Source organism: Phascolarctos cinereus, unplaced genomic scaffold (assembly GCF_003287225.1).
Source record: "Phascolarctos cinereus isolate Bilbo 61053 unplaced genomic scaffold, phaCin_HiC Scaffold_4;HRSCAF=312, whole genome shotgun sequence".
Classification (NCBI taxonomy): Eukaryota; Metazoa; Chordata; class Mammalia; order Diprotodontia; family Phascolarctidae; genus Phascolarctos; species Phascolarctos cinereus.
The window spans coordinates 177,170,190-177,189,401 of record NW_027555847.1 but is presented as its reverse complement, the minus strand read 5'-3'; the positions used below and the strand labels follow the sequence as shown (position 1 = coordinate 177,189,401).

Sequence of the window (19,212 nt, the reverse complement as noted above, 5' to 3'; positions counted from 1 at the left end):
TCACTCTGTACATTTTAACAAAGTAGAACCAAAGAAATGAACAAACAAACAAACAGCATCCCTTTTCTTATACTGTCTGAAGTTCTGATGGCTTAACAATCTGCAATTGAAACAAAAAAGCTCTTTGCCACTTTTTTTTTCTCACTGAAAATCCCTACTCATTCTCAAAATAATGACCACTCAATACAGCTAATCCTTTTGTGCTTTATGGTTCAAATCCCAAGCAATGTTTAGAGGCAATTAAGAAAGAGTAACATTGATACAAGTGTGTGTTTGCAATTCTTTGTACTATTTAGTGATTTAACCTAGTCCTGAGAGCTGTTCAGAAAGAGCACGTTTGGCACCACCAATTTCTGTTTAGTTAAAATGAAGTATTATGTATTATGCCCTTATTGAGGAAAGCCTACCCAGCCAAAGCCAGTACAATTAGTAGGCCAAACTAGCAAACAATAGACATTTAGCTGTAAGCTACATGCTAAAATCATTTTACACATTTGACCTTCCAATGTTCAATCTGTATTTCTATATTTTTCATCTCCATTCTAGAGTGCTTCCTTCACATACCAGAGGTTCAAACCACTCCAGGGATAGAGACAAAATCCTGGTGACAGGTATGATGGTAAGAAAAGAAGATAATCAATCCCAATTTAAATACAATTTAATTAAATTTGACAAACATTTATTAATACCCATTGTGTTGAGGAAAACATCTTCATAAGTTTTTTGATAAGAAAAGAGCTAATAGAACTTGCTCTTTTCCTATACTATTCATAATAACAACTGCAAACTTCAACTGAACTCCATTTATCTGACCAGAAGAACTAAGCAAGACCAGTTAGCTGGCTATTATGATAGTCTAGGTATAAGGTGATGAGGGCCTGGACCAGAGTGGTTAGTGCCAGGAGAGAGAAGGGGACACATAAGAGAAATGGTAGAAATGCCAGGAATTGACAACTAATTGGACACAGGGAGGTGAAAGAAGATGAAGAGTCAAAGATAACACCTAGGTTGAGAACCTGGGAAGCAGAGAGGGCAGTGGGAGCCTCAACAGTAATAGGGGAGTTAGGAAGAGGTGAGTGTTTGGCAGAAAAGATGAGCTCTGTTTTGGACATTTTGAATTTAATATGTCTGTAGGACATCTAATTTGAGATACCTAATAAGTAGTTGGAGATGCAAGGCTGGACAAGTAAATCTAAGAGTCCTCTGTATACAGATACTAATTGAAATCATGACAGCTGATGAAATCAGTGTGTAGAGGAAGAGAAAAGGGCCCAGGAAAGAGCAGGCATGATATGGATGAAGATCCTGCAAAGAAGATAATGAAGTAATGGTCAGAAATATAGGAGAAAACCAAGAGAGAGCAGTGTCATAAAAACCAGTGAAAAGAAAGTATCAAATAGAAGATGGTGATAGAGCCAAAGGCTGCAGAGAGATCAACAAGAATGAAGATTGACAGAAGACCATCACATAACCCTTGGATCAAAGGGCCAATTGTATGGGACTCTGTGCTCATTAGTGGAGATTGAATATTCAATGACCCATGCCTGCAAGAGGCACAAAAGGAATTAGTGAGAGTGAGAAGAGAGATCTGGGCTCTTCTGGCTTCTTTTGTTAAGAGGAATGCATGATTCCAACCTCTCTTTAGGTCCATGAAGGAAGAGAAAAACTCTGAGAAGAAGCTGACATGTACAAAAATAATCTCTATCATATCCCCATCCTCAACTTGTTATATGAGAGACTTTGGGGAATTTCCCCTTTGGGTGAGATCTAGAACTCTCTTAATTGAGCTGAGTTACCTGTCTGCCAATGGGAGCACTCCTTCAGTCTGTATTACCTGGTATATATTCTCCTATGTATAGTTTCTCTGATTTCTTTTTTTCCTATGGACTTGGATAAATGGGTCTCTTTGCTATTTGCTATTTGTGGAACTGGCATCTGGTAGAAAGGGAGTCAAGCTCTGGTATATTACTTATTGCTTGGTACATTTCTTCCCCATAAAGCAATAGCAATCAGGAATTGAGATTGAACCAAAAATTACTTCCCCTCCAGGGGTGGAGAATTCTTCCTCTTAAGGATTTGTTCTATGAAGTTTGGATTCAGTCAAGGGGCTGCACTTGAGGACCTAGAGGGCCACATGTGGCCTAGAGAGTGCAGGTTCCCCATCTCTGCCTAGACTAATAATATTTAAGGAAACAGATAGATGTAATTCTAGCCCAGTACCCTGTTCTCTCTCTGAGGAGAAGAGAATGACCCACCTCTGGCCCTAACTTCCTGCTTCCCCTCCTGGAAGGAATCAAAGTCTCCCTTGGAAAAGGGGGGGGGGACTCCTCCCCCAACTAGAGATGACTATTTTTAATTCCCTTCAAGCAACATCTAGACAGACTCATGTGAACATACATAATCTATGTGGAAAGAAACAGAACACACCCGTAACACACCATCCCACATTACAATTCAATTTAGCACTTAAGGGATGAGTAACTTTGGAGAAAGTAGTTTTGGTTGAATGCTGAAGCTGAAAGCCAAACTACAGAGAGTTAAGAAGAGAGTGAGAGGAAAGGAAGTGGAGGTACCTTACTGTAGAAAGCTTAAGAGGTCTGTAGGACATCTATTTTGAGATGTCAGTTGGAGATGTGAGGCTGGACAAGTAACTCGTAAGAGTCATCTGTATAGAGATAATAATTGAAATAATGGGAGCTGATGAAATCAGTGGATAGAGGAAGAAGAGAAAAGAGCCCAGGATAAAGCAGGCATGACATGGATGAAGATCCTGCAAAGAAGATAATGAAGCGTGGTCAGAAAAATAGGAGGAGAACCAAGAGAGAGCAGCGTCATAAAAAAATAGGAGTTTAACCACAAAAGAGAGGAGAGATATAGGATGATAGCTAGCAGGGATGGATGGATCAAAGGAGGGTTTTTGGAGGATGGAAGGAAGCAACCAATGGACAAGCAGCAATTGAAGGTAAGTGAGGAGGTAGACACACCAGGGAAGGCAATCTGATGAAGAAAATGGGACGGAATGGAATCACTTGAACACAACTTTGCTTTGGCAAGAAGAGTCCTGTCTTCATGTGAAACAGTGGTAAAGGAGGAGACAGTGGCAGAAGGCATCCGAGTGATGTAAGACAGAAAACAGGAGAAAAGAAGTTCTCAACACCCTCAATTTTTTCCATGAAATATAGAGTGTCTCAAAAGACTTGGTGTAGTTTTTTTTTGCTTGTTTGTTTTTTAGGTTTTTTGTTTGTTTATTTTTTGTGAGGCAATCGGGATTAAGTGACTTGCCCAGGATCACACAGCTAGTAAGTGTCAAGTGTCTGAGGTCAAATTTGAACTCAGGTCCTCCTGACTGCAAGGCCAGAGCTCTATCCACTGCGCCACCCTAGCTGCCCCACTTGGTATAGTTTTAAGCCACTTTTTTCAAAGCTTAAAATTTCACTAAGATTTTGCCATGGGCAAAACTGCCATGGTGGTATTTGTAAGCTCTAAGGAAGCCACCAGTATACAGGTAGCAATTGAAGATTAGTGAAAAAGTAGGCATGAGAAAGGAGGCAATTTGTTGGAGAAAACAGGATGGAATGGGATCACCTGGACACGTGGAGGGGTTTGCCTTGGTACGAAGAAGAGTGCCCTTTTTGTGTGAGAGGAGGGTGGAAGAGATAGTGGCAGAAGGCCTCTGAGTGATGTGAGATGAGGAACAGTGGAGGAGAGGGAGCTCATGGCAAATAGCCTCAATTTTTTCAATGAAAAATGAGGCAAAGTTTTCAGCTGAGAGGTGAGGGAAAGGAACCTGAGAGGTTTAAAGAAGGATGAAAATGTTTGAGAAAAGTCATTGTTGTAAAATAGTAAATCAATTAGAGAAGTGTAAAAGGATTGCATTACCACCGTAAGGGTCTAGTTGAGATTATGAAACAAAAAATCATAGTGAACCCAGTCAGCATGGTTTCCTGATTTTCTCCAGCTTCAGTCAGTAGCATGTGAGGAGAGTGAAGGTAGAAGATGATGGGATTAATACAAGACTAAGGTTTGGAAGGGCAAAATCTTTGATAAGATTAAGGGGCAAAGTACTCAAGAGAACAGTGTAGAGTTGAATTGGTTCACAAAGGGAAAAGAAGATAACGTAACCAGTATAGGGGTTATGGCCTGGGAAAGAAGGGAAATTCAGCAAAGGGGAAAAAGAAGTGATGTGACAGATAGGAAGAGAACCAGTAATATTCCAGAAACCTAGAGAGAAGAGAGTATCAAGGAAAAGATGGTGAGCAGCAGCATCAAAAGTGACAGAGAGGTCAAGCAGAATGAAAATTGAGAAAAGGCCAATGCATTTGGCAATTAAGAAATCATTGGTAACTTTGGAGACAGCAATTTCCATGGAATGATAAGGTAAGAAGTCAGATTGTAAAGGGTTAAGAAGAGAATGAAAGGTAGAAGCAGCTATTGTAGATGGGCTTTTCAAGGAGTTTAGCCACAAAGGGCAGAAGAGACATAGGATGATAATTAGGAGTGATGGGAAGATTAGTTGAGGTTTTTTTAAGGATTGGGGGAGACATAGGCATATCTATAGGTAACAAGAAAGGAGCCAGTGGACAAGGAGAGACTGAAGATAAGTGATAAAGTAAGGATGAAAGAAGGGGCAATAAAGAGGTAAAATGGAATGGATCACTTGCGTAGGTAGAAGAATTAGCCTTGGTAGGGAATAAAGCTACCTCTTCATGTAAGACAAGGGTACAGGAGGAGCTAGCGGCAAAAGGAATATGAATGCTATATGATGAAGAAGAGAGAAGAAGAGGGAATTCATAGAGAATGGCCTCATGATAATATAAATATAAAATAGATAATGAGCAGCCCCATTGCAAATGTCACAATGAGACTTGAATATCAGCTTCTCAACAGATAGCAGCATTCTTTGATTCCCTTTTCTGTATATGGGAATAAAATTGCCTGTTCTATACCTGATTCATGAGTACCTTCTAATTGTTTCTTCCTCACCTTGCCCCCTGTTGGAAGACCCTTTAGAATAGAGCCAAAAATAGAACTATTCCTCAGGAATCTGAGGGCAGGGGTTGAATTAACACATTGGAACCCTATTTCACCTGATGAAAAAATAGGCAAGCCCAGAGCAATGATCCTAGGGCAGAGTTGTGGGAAGGTAAAGAACAAGGATTGGTGAATGTCACCAGGCCGTATGACTTCAGCCTAATGTCTCTGGATAGCCATGGTGCTAGATAGTCAAGAATTCTATGAAGATCATGGGGGAGAGGGAAATATGACATCAATATTTGTAAAGCATTGACAAAACATTTATATGTATTTTTAATATGGTAGGAGGTCAAGGTGTGATAGAGAAGTTGACTTGAACAAGTATGGGGAATTCTAGGGGAAAAAATAAACAAAAGACCTTACTGTTACCTCATTTCCCCTCTTCTTTGAATAAATACTTTCAAATACATGGCAAACTTCCACTGGAATTCACATGACCAGTTTAAAGTTCAAGGTCACAAGAAATAGCTGAAATTTCTTATAATATCTATGGAAAGGTCAAACTTCACAGCCCATTTTTCTTACATTTTCTTTTGACTTTTCATCTCACTCTATTAACTATTTCAGAACTGGATGTCCTGTTGAATGTTCTTCAATGGGAAGCTTTGATGAGATGTGAACTCAAAAAGTTATTTTCATCTAGGACTCAGTGTACAGTTCATCCTAGGACATAAATATGTAATAAGGATTTAATGGTGTTTAGCCATAGAACCCTTTATGGGATCACAGATTCAGAGTTGAAAGGGACTGGAGAGGCTATTTGGTCCAATTCCCTCATTTTACAGAGACAAACTGAGGCTCAGAAAGATTAAGGAAGCAATGGATGTAGGATTTGAACCTAAGTCCTCTGTCTCCACACCTTCACATTGCCTTCGTATTTAGAGATGACAAAGCACTGGAGAGTTTACTCCCAGAGGATAGGGGTGGAAGGGAGATGGAAATTTCTTTTGTTATTTATATTGCTATCCTATTTAGTTAAATGTTGTTAACTTCAAACTAATGAGCCCTCTAGTTGGGTCATCATATGTGTGTGTGTGTGTGTGTGTGTATGTGTGTGTGTATGTGTATACGTGTGTATATTTGTATACATATATATGTGTGTGTGTGTATGTATGTATCAGGGAAGGTTAGTGAACTATAATTCTGAGAGGTCTATACTCCAAATATGCTTCAAACCTAGGGCAACATTTTGGGGATCTGTGAAGATGGGCCCTAGGTGCTAAACATAAGTTTGACAAGCGTTTATTAAGTGTGTACCACATGCAAGGTCCTGGATTTGGGCTGAAGGGACCATCCCTCAAGGAGTTTTAATCTAGAAAGTGACACAAGATATATATAAGCATAATAAATTAGAATATAACTATATGGATATAAACAAAGTGCTATGATATATCTGAATTCATTCTAGCTAATTATCAATAAAGTATTTGAACTAGGCCTAGAAATAAGGGAAGGATTTCAACAGAGAAGAATCCCAATTCTGCCACTTACCATCTATGTGACCCTGATCAAGTCACATGATCTCTGGGCTTCAGCCTCCTCATTAGTAAAATGAGATGGTTGAACTAAATGGTTTTTAAGGTCTCTCCCAGAGGGAGGGGTAAAAAGCATATTTCAGGTTTTCTGGAAAATACTTAGAATCCATGGAGAAAGTGACAAACTTAAGGGTAGGCATCTGGGCAGAGAAAGGAAAAGGGACAAGATGTATCTTTGCTCTGAAAACTTCTAGGTGGAAGACTATGCTTTTATTTCACTTTCAGAAGGAAAACAAGATTCTATTATTCTATCTAGCTATAACACTTTAGTTTGGAGCTGGTCTCTGGAATAGACGACATGTATTTTCAGAGAAAGAATTATTGATGGGCACACTTACTAGTTAAAAGCAAAGAAGAGATCAGAATCTGGAGGTAAAGGACAAATGATAATCTACTGGGACATGCATCAGGTTGAATTTGTGATGGCATAGGGGTAGGACACTCCCAGTATGGTGATTCCTTCCTCCAGTGCAGACCTGAAATTCATCTGCAAATTAAAGTCTTAAATAATTACCTAAGACACTAAGAGATGAGATGACTTTCCCCTGATGTCACAGTCAGAGACAGGACTTCTCTTCTTCAGTCCAATACTCCATCCTGCCTCTCCAAAGTGGAGATCATCACATGAATGACCCCAGGTGACCGTGGCTTGACAGGAGTGGGTGATTAACCAATCAACGGCTGGTAAGATGGGTCACATCCCACCCTCCCAGCCATAGCCAGTCATAAAATTGTTTCCAACGTAACTACTCCTGTGCCACATAGTAATAAAGCAACATGCTTATACCAACTTCACTTTAGCATGCCTTTACTCTCTCTACTCTCCCTCCCCTTTAGCAGCTATACCAGGTGTCAGCCCCTAAGGACAATTGTAAACTAACTTGACCTAGGCACCCATAGCAACTGTACAGGCTGTACCCAAGGCCCCATGCCCTATCCTTTTGGTTACCACTTGCAAATTTCCTGTGATAATTGTGATACAGGCATAATTCAATTCAGTTTCAGACCACCACAATAAAGTGAATATCATAATAAAGTGAGTCATATGAAGTTTTTGGTTTCCCACTGCATAGAAAAGTTATTTTTACACTATACTGTAATCTATTATGTGTACAATAGTATTATGTCTTTTAAAAATAATATACATACCTTAATTAAAAATACTTCATTGTTTAAAAATGCTAACAAAAAAATAGCTAAAAATGCTAATCATTTGAGCCTTCAACAAATCGTAATCTTTGGTGGAGGATCTTGCCTCAATGTTGATGGTTTGAGGAAAGGGAGAGAGATGGAGGAACAGCAGGTCAGTGGAGCAACCAGAACACACAGAATATTTATCAATTAAGTTTACCATTTTATATGGGCTCAGTTTGTTTCCTCCCCACTGCCCCTGCCACGACAATTACTATAGTAACATCAAAGATTGATGATTACAGATCACACATACAGTAATAATGAAAAAGTTTGAAATATTGCAAGAATTTACCAAAATGTGACACAGAGACATGACGTGAGCACACTGTTGGAAAAATGGTGCTGACAGACTTGCTTGACACAAGGATGTCACAAACCTTCAATTTGTTAAAAAAAAAAAAGAAAGAAAGAAAGAAAGAAAGAAAGAAAGAAAGAAAGAAAGAAAAGAAAGAAAGAAAGAAACAAGCAACATTTGTGAAGTGCAGTAAAATGAAGTACAATAAAACAAGGTATGCCTGTATTTAAAAATACATTGCTGGATGCTGTGGTTATAAGTGATTGGACTCCAACATGGAATCACTTAGGCTAAGTGGTCCTAATGACCATAAACATATAAGCAATGACAGACAGCCTGTACTTTTCCACTGTCTTGACTCATTCTGACCCTATGTCAAGCATGTAAAGGACTGGATAAGATCTCTGGCTGACTGCAGTGGCTATATGAGCTGACATCCATTTCTAGGGTCCCCAATTCCACATTCAGATCTTCACTCAATTTTTGGTCCCAATTAGAAAATTCTCACTCCTGAGTCTGGTATAGATAAGTAACCTGGCAAATTTCCCCACCTCATCTACATCTGATTAGGAATGCTCTTCCCATATCTGGCAAAGATTACCTGTTCTCAAACAAGCCTATCTTGAAGGTATAAAAATTCCTTGCTCAGATCCCCTTTCAACTGAGACATTCCTACTATATATATCTCCCTCATGTGGGTCACCCTTGCCCTTCATGATCAAGTCTCTCTGTCTTACTAATTTGGGGGGGGATGGTAGAAGGAAAGGATTGCTTTTTTTTTTTGGCCACATAGTAATAAAGCTCATATCTGCACTAGCTTCCTGAGTACAATTTTCTGTTACTACTTAAACCTGGATCCTTGCTCTAACCTAAGCCACGAGGCCAAATAGAACACTTCCATATTTCTGTCGAGTGTAGCAACATCATTCTAAGTGCCCAGGTTCTCACCCTTGGTATTTTCCTTGACTCCTCACTTTTCTGCATTCCACATACCCGCTTAGTTGCCAGAACTTGTCATTTTTACCACCACAACATTTCTTGCATTTGTCTCTTTTGTCTATACTTGCACAGCTACCACCCTAATTCAGGGACTCATCACCTTTCACCTTAACTATTACAATAAGCCTCCTAATAGGCACCTGTCCCAGCTTGTCTCTGCTCCACCCCCACCAATACACCCTCCACCCAGCTGCCGAAGTGATTGCCCTTAGCAAAGATCTGATCATGTCATTTCCCTACTCAGTACATACCAGTGGATCTCTATCCATGGTAGGATAAAATGTTTTATTTTTATTTCAACCTTATTTAATTTATATTTTTTGAAGTTTTATAATGTTCATACTTATTAGTATAGTAGAACATCTATGTAACAAATAAATAAAATTACATATATTGGACAGCAAGCACAACATTATATTGACAAGAATGCATGATCAAAAATGTTGCATTGTAAATCCCTTGAGGGATGACACTGTCTTTTGCCTCTTTTTGTAATCCCCCCCCTCCAGAACTTAGCACAGTGCCTAGCACATCATAAGCACTTAATAAATGTTTAATGAATGAACGAAAGAAAAATATTTCAGGACCACTGTTCAGTCAACTAGCCAGTCAACTCACATTTATTAAGCACCTACCGTGTAAGAGATATTGTGCTAAGCACTGGACTATTCTGTGCTCTAAACTATTCTATGTGATCTCAATTCAGAAAATTTATCAAAGTCATTCAAACTCATTTCTTTCACCCCTTCCCAAAGCTTCAATGCGTGCAAGATTTCTAGAACTTAGTAAACATAAGAAGACCTTTCATCTTTGTTTATTATGTCAGGCAAGAAACTAATGATGTCCTGTAGGCATATATGAAAAGTAATTTTTAAACCCTTAGTTTACCTCTATGCTCTGGAAAGATATGAAAAGATATGAAGGGATGTTTATGAAGGAAAATAAGTACCAAATTATTTCTTTTTTAAAATTTAATTTTTTTCAGTGAACTAAAATCTATTTATTCTGCCCCCCCCATCCCATGGGGGGAGAGGGGAAAGCAGTACAAAACCCTGGTAACAAATATGTATAGTCAAACAAAAATAATTCCCACATTGTCTTTGTCCAAAAATGTGTCTTAATTTGTATCCTGAATCCATCATCTTTCTGTCAGTAGGTGTGTTGGATCTTTTGGAATGATGCTTGGTTATTGTGTTGGTGAGAGCTCTTGAGTGTGACCCATCATCTTTTGTTAATTGTGTTATGTAAACACTATAATGCCCAAAGAATTTAAATTGAAGATCCCTCAAAGGGTAAAGCAAAGGCATATGGTGGGCATGAAGAGGCTGCAGTACTTTACAAAGAATTATGAAGTCTCAGATTATTTCTTCATCATACCAGTGATAGACTTGCTCTTGGGAGCCCTTCTCCATACATTAATAAAAGGATCTAAGATTATCTTGCAAATAAATATACATTCAAAACCAAGAACAAATCCCTATGTTGACAGTATTCCTAAATAATCTACTTGCAGTTTCCTGACCAAACCAATGCCCTTTTTAAATGAAAAGCAGCATGCTCATTCACCGTGACCAAAGTTTCTTATGCCACAATAACTGGGGACGTTGAGTGCTGAGGTCACTGATCAGATATGGTCAATTTGCAGTTGTGTTTAAAAGCATCACTGGGGAGTGGAGAATATTCCTCCTAGAATCTGGCCACCAGAGATGTAGGAATATAAAGGAACTCTGTGTCACAAGAATAAGGGGATGAAAGCTCTCAAAGTGGGAATATTTGTCCATGCAAATGAAATCCATTACCACTGGAGGAAACATGAGAGAGAGGGAACAAAGTTAGTCAGACTCCACTGAGCATTGACTAATGCTGGCTGCCCTGTGACATTGTCAACCTCCCTGCAGTGATCACCTCCTTTTCCACCTGATTAAGAATAAATGACGAAAGCAACAGGCACTCTACCCTGTGCTCTTGAACTCAGTTAAACTTCCCTGCAAGTTTGGCCAAGTTTTCAAGGATGAAAAAGAACCCCCGCAGAAAATGGTACTATTTGAAGTCTTCTTTTGGAAGATCAACCTTTCTGAGTTTGGATTTACTTGGGTTTGTTTGTTTTGGGGGGTTTTTACATGATTTCCTGTAACAAAACCTCAAAAATCTTGAATCTGCCTCTTCTACTTTCTTCCCCCACCATAAAAAATAAGTTCTGTTGACAAAATCAGGTTAATTTAAACACATGAAACAAGCATGCAGAGCTAATCGAACTAAACTTACTCACTAAAGTATTATGATGTGGAATATGGTTCTAGGCACCATCTCCTAACATCACTGAACTTCAGTTTCCTCATCCGTAAAATAGGGAGAATAATAAATCCTACCTCACTCTCCTTCTTAAGAGTTGCTTCAAGGATCAAATAATAAGAATTGTATATATGAAGCATTTTGCAACACTTAAATTGCTATATTAATGTCAGCTACCACCACCACTGCACTATCATCATTATTCTACAAGTTTATTTTTTAAGCCTAGCTCAAACTCTCTTTTTATGCAAAGATAGTCAAAATAAAGGGCATCTGCCTTAGCATTATTACCTTAATGGGCACTGTTTGAAATTCCTTGTATTCTGTCTTCAGGTTTCCAAAGTAGCAAGAAAGATCCAACCCACCCTCAAAGATATAGATTCTTCTGCACTGAGAAAGTCTGTCTTAATATCTCTAATCACGAATAAAAGTCAAGTCCAAATTAATCCTCTCCACATGCATTTCTCAAAGATAAGTTAAACCCAGGAGAGTTGATGTCACCATCACAGACACACTTGTTCACCCTTTTGCCATCTATTTACATGTTTTGTTAAGCCATACTAGTCTTTGATGGAACAATTAAATAAAATCATAAGCTTCTCTAGAAAAAGGACCATTTTAATGCCCTACAAGGATCTAAAATAACATCCTATCACTAGCAGGTGTCCAATAAATGTTCTAGTTAATGACCAGGATATGTGTTCAGTCCTTGATTATGGGTTACTTTTAGGTCCTGAAGAGCCTTTTGTAGTTCACAATGAGTATTGGAGGATTTTTCCAATGAAGTTTTAACTAATTCATGGGAAAAAGAGATCCAAGCCCTGGCATTTATAATTGGCTAAAAGAAAAGGGAGAAAGCTTGGGTCAACTTAGATAGATTCTAAAAAAAGCCCATGCTGTTCTTCCTAAGTAACCTTTCTGGGTTTTAATCCCTCTAAATCCCTTGTTTTCATGAGAGAAAAATTCTTATGGCAATAGCTAGTAAGAGATAAAGTAAAGAAGTGTAAACAGCTTTCTAAATGAGCATTTCATTTTCTTGGTGTGTGGAGGGTCAGAGGGAGGTTCCCATCTTTTACGCCTGATGTGAATTTTTCAATGCAATGTGACATTTTGGCTTGTCAGCTGAAAAAATGGGCAATGTGTTCAAAAGAGACCACACAGATATTCAAAGCATTAACCTAGCATTGGTTATTTAATACCATTTCTTTATAGGCTTTGCACTTCAGGATTAATAATAACATATATGTACATATATACACACATATATGTACATGTATGTATATGTATATATACATATATATGGCTAGCATGCTTTTTTTACCTTGATGAAAAAAAGCTATGACTTCAAAATGTACAAAATTCTAAGTAGATATAGTGCTCAAATGAATAGGAGGAGTATATAATTATTCTCAAAACCAGTGAAACGTAACAGAATTTCAGTCTGCTACTAATGTTCTAATATCTAAACCTGTCTTTACTTAGAGTCTGAAAAATTGTATTAGTTACTCCACACTGTGATGAAACAAAAGGTATCAAATAAAAATATAAAGTTACTAAAATGCATTTTGGAAAAGGCCTCCCTCAAATCGACAGAAAATGTATGCATTACTGAAGGAGAGGAAAATGAGTGTACCAGTATCAGAAGGTGGGCATAGCAAATTTGTTATATACTGTATGATAAATTGAAGTAAAGTCAAAAAGCATTTATTAAATGCTTAGCACTGTGCTAAATGCTGGGGATAAAAAGAAAGGTGGAAAAAAAGTCCCTACCCTCAAGGAGATCACATTCTAATGGGGGAGACAAGATGCAAACAACTATGGACAAACAAGCTATATACAGCACAAATTGGAGGTAATCTCAGTTGGAAGGCACTAATTCTAAGGAGGACTGGTTAAGGCTTTGGGGGATTTTAGCTGCCACTTGAAGGAAAGCCAGGGAAGCCAAGAGGAAGAGGGAGAGCTGAGTCACAGCTCTCAGAACAAGTCGAGGTGGAGCAGAAAAGAATCAATGTTTCCTTTACTTTGAATTAAAAGGTAAGTAGAGAAAAATTTGAGATCTCACATTTGGATAACCTTCAAATTATTAGCAGTAGATAGAGGGATATGACAATGCTACACTCCTCACAAATTCAGTGTACAAAAAAAAATTGAGAACAATGGGGGTGGCTTTAAAAAAAACACCCAAATAAAAGAAACAAAAAAAAAAAGCTAAGACAGTTAAATTTTGTTAGTTTCCTCAATTGACCTTTCCTCAATTACTCAAGAGCTGGCTCACTGAGCAGGGAAGAATAAGGGATATGTTTAGAAATGAAGATGATGTGAAAACAAAAGATATCCACAAAAATTTTAAATAAAGGGCATAGAGTAATATACATGTGTAAAGCAGACCGAAAATGCGCACACATATCAGAAACAAATGTAAAATCAAAATCAGTAAATATTTATGGAATAGCTAATGTGTGAAACATGAGTAGAACAGAGCTTCCTTGAGGAAGGGGAAATGAACAAGTATTTATCAATCACCTATTATGTTCCAGTGTTGTTGTTCAGTCATTCCTCAGTCATGTGCAGCTCTTCATGGGATCTTCTTGGCAGAGACACTGGAGTGGTTTGCCATTTCCTTCTCCAGCTCATTTTACAGATGAGGGAGTGAGGCAAACAGGGTTTAGTGACTTGCCCAGGGTCACACAGCTAGCAAGTGTCTGAAGAATCAATATTTGTATGGCAGCATCAGTCAACGCACACATACCAACACCCCCTTCATAGCAAAGGGCTCGTGTTAGCGTATTTCTTTTCTGTCATAGGCTTTGAGTGACATTGTTGCTGAGTCAAATGTTATCACATTTATAGCTGGGGCTGCCAGTGTTTTAGGATAAAGTAGTTCACGAGTAAGGTTTATAGATCAGTTTATTTTAGGAAGTAAATTGGTTGGCAGTCAATGTATCCATCTCTGAGATGACCATGCTGAGTTTTCCATCTGACATTTCAGGTTGTCGAGCTCCCTTGAACAGAATGCTTAGCAACACTAAGCTTGGCTATTTTTAAAAACACTCCTTGCTGTAAAAAGTCTTGCAGTTAGGTGGGAAAACACAAGAGCAATTAACATTCCAGAATTATATCACAAGCTCCTGCATTTAAAGATACACAGAACTTGTTGGGCTTTTCTCCTGAAGTGGGCAGGATTTAGCAAAGCAGATGATTTGAGGAAGTTTGTTCCAAGTACAAGAAATCAGCAGGAATGTGGGGTAAACAATTATACGGCTCAAACTGATAAGCATATCAATGTGTAAAAATATAAAACAGCTCTCACAGTGACTTGTGATGTGATAAATCTTTGTAAAAATAAAAAACTTATCTATCAAAGAACTGAGCCAAATGCTTACTGCATTGATTGGAGTGTAGTGGAAAGAGGGCTAAAGGTAGAGTCAGACAAACCTGGATTCAAATCCCAGTTCTACTGTTTATTCTGTGATCCCTAGTCAAAATCCCTCATCTTTAAAATGAGGTAATAGCATTAGATGATCTCTAATGTCTGCTCCAGCTCTAAATCAATGAAACATATCAAACACATTTGGGACAATTCAGAAAAGGAAATTAAGAACCTTGATTATTTTTCAAGACCTCAAAATTTCTTTCTGATCACAACCTTTGATCCTTCCATCTACACTTCCCTTACTCCTGTATATGCTTCACTCTCAACATGGTCCCAATCCCTTGACATTGATGAGCACATGATTTCCTAATCTGTGTGCCTTCTTTTGGCTTCACTTGTTACCCAAACCTAAACCCAGGGGTATGCTAGAGCCCACTTGAACCACCAGAGCCAACTGTTAAATTTTCAGTATGAGGATTTACCAGAAATTGTCAAATGCTACAGATCAAGGGCTTGATTTATTGTTTTGCTGTTTGTGTAGACTTAAGATGATGAAGGAGAAAACATTAATAATGCAGATTAAGCTTAAAAGTATATCTTGGGGGCAGTTAGGTAGCACAGTGGATAGAGCACAGGCCCTGGAGTCAGGAGGACCTGAGTTCAAAACCAGCCTCAGACACATAATACTTCCTAGCTGTGTGACTCTGGGCAAGTCACGACCCTAATTGCCTCACTAAAAAATATATACATATATATATATATATATATATATATATACATATACACACACACATACATACACACATCTACACATATATATATGTGTGTATAATGCATACTTTTCCCCAAGACAGCCTGTTGTTAAACATTTATTTGTATGGAAGAAATCAATCACCAATTAGTTATCAACATTTGCATGGTACAAATATTGCATCAGTATTTGTATAGTAGCATTAATCAATGAACACATGCCAACACCCCCTTCCACAGCAATGGACTTGATGGTTATTTCAAAAATGTTCTTTTTGACAGCCAGCAATCTTTTGACATACCTACTTTACTAATCTTTAATCCTGGGTAAATCTGGCCTTCTCTCCTCCTTGGCTTCCACCATTTTACTCTCACCAGGTTGTTCCCTTGTCACAAAGTCAAATTCAACAAAATCTATTAAGTGCCTACTATGTGAAGGGACTGAGCTAGACACCGTGAAGGGACTATAGAGTACTTCTGAAACATGAATATGTAGCCAATGATCATTTACATTGACATTCCTTCCTCTCATAGGTACAAGGATAAAAAAAGGTATCATCCCTGCCCTCAAGGAGTTTACGGTATATTCTATTGAAAAAGAAGAGGGAAATAACATATAAACAGATAATAACAACACAAGGTAAGGAATTTTGAGAAATGTTGCACCAAAAATTAAACCCATCCAACACAATATTGTTATGATGACTATTTTAGAAGTTATAGATACCTATGTATGTTGCATTTTGATTTTATGTTTAAGATTGGGTTGTATAATAATAAAATTATGATAGTTTTTAAAAATATAGAAGGTAAGGTATGATGGGACTAAAAAGATGATCTAGACAAAATGCTATAGGAAAATCAGAGAAAAGTGCAATCTAATCAATTGATCATGCCCCTTAAAAACTACTACCTACTGAAGGAAATCCAGGCTCTCTGGTGTGACATTCAAAGCCTCAATACTAGTCTGAATTTGAGTCATCTTCCCAGTCTCTTCTCAAGTCATTCCCCTGTGTTCCAGCCAAATGAATTAATGATTCTTATGGTGTCCAAATGGTCAAAATCGGTTAAAGGCAAGCAATAGCCCAAGGCCAAGGATGGAAAAGAACTTAAGTCTTAAGTGTTTTATTTTTTTAATATACTAACATAAGCATGATATGTGAGGAAGCCAGGATAGAGAGCAGGATGGATAAGACTTTGGTTTAGAGGCTGACATCTGGTGTTCGCATGACATTAACAGGAAAAAGATAGTCACAGGCAGACCTGAAGAAGGATAAACTAGCAGAGACTAAATCAAGATAATCAAAGAATGAAATGAGTTGTCACACAGATGCAGTACAAGTGTTACCAGGGCAACAAAGGAGACTCTCTCCATGGAAATTTGGGCCAGATGTATGCTGAACTATGTCAATGATAGTATAATGAAGTAAAACAACATAAGATACAGCTGGGACCTCTGTTTAAGTAACATTTGAGGAAGGGAGAGGGAAGAGTAACACCTGTGAGGCTCGTAATGAGGACATAGGAGGAGGCAGAATGTGTCTTTCTGAATACAAATATTCCTAGGGAGAAGGAAACTTGAACTGTACATTCCCAGCAAGCTTTTCTACCCTGTTACCCAGAGCCATGTGAACACAATAAAATACATAAATCCAGGAATCTTCCATGTTATTCCCAACCTAGATAAGCCATTGTAGAGAGAAGGCCTGTTTTAATCAACAAATAAGCAGACTATCTTTCAATCAATTGTTCAACTGATCAATAAATATTCAAATATGCTTCAGTCAACAAATATTAAGTACCTACCATGTGCAAAGTACTGCATCAGACTGTGGGGCCAGAAATACAAAAGCAAGGTAGTCTTTTCAAGGAGAATACATTCTGCTAAGGGAATAATAACATGTTCTCTGAAGGGGCCATAACAACTGAAGAAATCAAGAGAATCCTTTTGTAAAAGGTGAAAGATTCAAGACTTAAGTGGAATCTTGAAAGGAACTAGGTATTCCAAGGGGTGGCAGGGAGGCAGAAGAACATTCTAGAAACAGGGAATAGTGTATGCAAGGAGCACCACCAACAGGGTAGTTTAGTGACACTATCACATGTGTTATGGAGAGTGATAGGCAATCAGTCCAGAAAGATAGGTTGAAGCCAAAATTTGAAGGGCTGTCAATGCCAAACAGAAGAATCGACATTTAATCCTTGAGGCAATATGAAGCCACTGATACTTCTTAACTGGGAGTAGGTAGGGGAGACAGTCAGATCTGCACTTTGTTGTTGTTCAGTTGTTTTCAATTGTGTCCCACTCTTTGTGACTCCATTTGGGGTTTTCTTGGCAAAGACTGTGCAACTGCTTGGATATGGGAGGACAATGAGAAGAAAGAAAAGTTGAAGAGGATTTCTATGTTGTAAATCTGGGTGGCTGGAAGAATGGTGACACTTTGACAAAAATAGAAAAGTTGAGAATAGGGTTGGGAAGAGGAGAGGAAAGATGTCTTTTGGAAATGTTAAGTTTGAGATATCAAAAGGCATCAAGAAGAGAGGGGAGGGATGAAGGAGAAAGGTGAAGAAAAGGGGGAAAGAGGAAAGGAGAAGGCAAGAGAAAGGGGGAGAAGGCAAGGGAAGGGAAGGGAAGGGAAGGGAAGGGAAGGGAAGGGAAGGGAAGGGAAGGGAAGGGAAGGGAAGGGAAGGGAAAGATTTAGATAGCTGGCCTTTTTGTGTGCTTCTATGTCCTTGCTCATGCTATATCCCAAATCTAGAATGCTTTCTTCTAAACTCTCCAGTGCCAAAAGACCAATCCTTTAATGTCCAGCTCAAATGTCACAAAACTGATTCCTATATGTTCTTTGTCATTTCAAACCACACTCACTTGTGTCCACATTTTCTTCACATTATATTTATTTTTGAACATGTTTTATGCCCCCCCTTCCCCATATACACACACTAGACTCTAAGTCCTTGTAGAACAGAAACTGTGAATGAATAAGCAGGGACTTATTCATCTTTGCATCTCCCTCAGTGTCTAGCATAGTGCTTTGTGCACAATAGCCACTTGAGAAATGTTTGTTGAATGGAATTCTATATTCATGAAACAATTATTTTATTCATAAGTCAATTCAATGGCCTTACTTTTATTCCCCAGGAGCTGAAGAAAAAAAAATCCTTGTTGCTTTTTGGCCAACATTTCACAGAACAAATAAAAAAAAATTATTTAATTGGTGCAGAAGAAGGGAAGGCCAGTAAAAATCATTACAAAATTTTATTTTCTACCATCCTATCCCAAAGAAAGCCACCATGGTCACAAACAGGGAAAGGATAAGGTTAGGAAAATGATACAGGCAAGGACATCCAAATTCACATATACTGAAACAAATGAGAGGTGCCTCATTGTAGCCATAAGGATGTTCATCAACATCTGGAGTCTTTTATAACCAATCATGTGCTGAGCTGGGCTGAAATTTTTTTTTCCTACCAATCCAATTATCAAAAACAAAGAGAAGGGGGAAGAGAAACAATACTTGCAAGGTGAAGCCAGCTAGCACTAGCTGGCAAATTTCAGTTTTCCTTTATGTATATCCACACAACTTCTCCAATGATTTATGAGTGGTGTTTGTCACTGAGTTTTCCAAGTGCCACATCAAATAATGAAGTACAGGGCAACACAGAAGAAAGACTACTGAACTTTAGTCCAGGGAAGGCTCACTTCTTAAAGAGGCCTATTCACTGAATGGGCATTCAAGAAA

The 19,212-nt window shown here is 38.3% G+C and overlaps 1 long non-coding RNA gene across 7 annotated transcripts in view; it reads left to right on the top strand.

Annotated features, from left to right (window-relative positions):
- Window positions 1–19,212, top strand: part of LOC144456836 (uncharacterized) — a 125,463-nt gene that overhangs the window by 15,499 nt on the left and 90,752 nt on the right. For 3 of the 7 annotated variants that reach the window (XR_013485995.1, XR_013485997.1, XR_013485992.1), the window contains exons 2-3: window positions 547–611; window positions 16,007–16,112. This is a non-coding gene — a long non-coding RNA (uncharacterized LOC144456836). Of the gene's footprint in view, window positions 1–546; window positions 620–16,006; window positions 16,113–19,212 lie in introns of all 7 variants that reach the window. The other 4 variants (XR_013485998.1, XR_013485996.1, XR_013485994.1 and 1 more) reach the window with 2 other exon arrangements.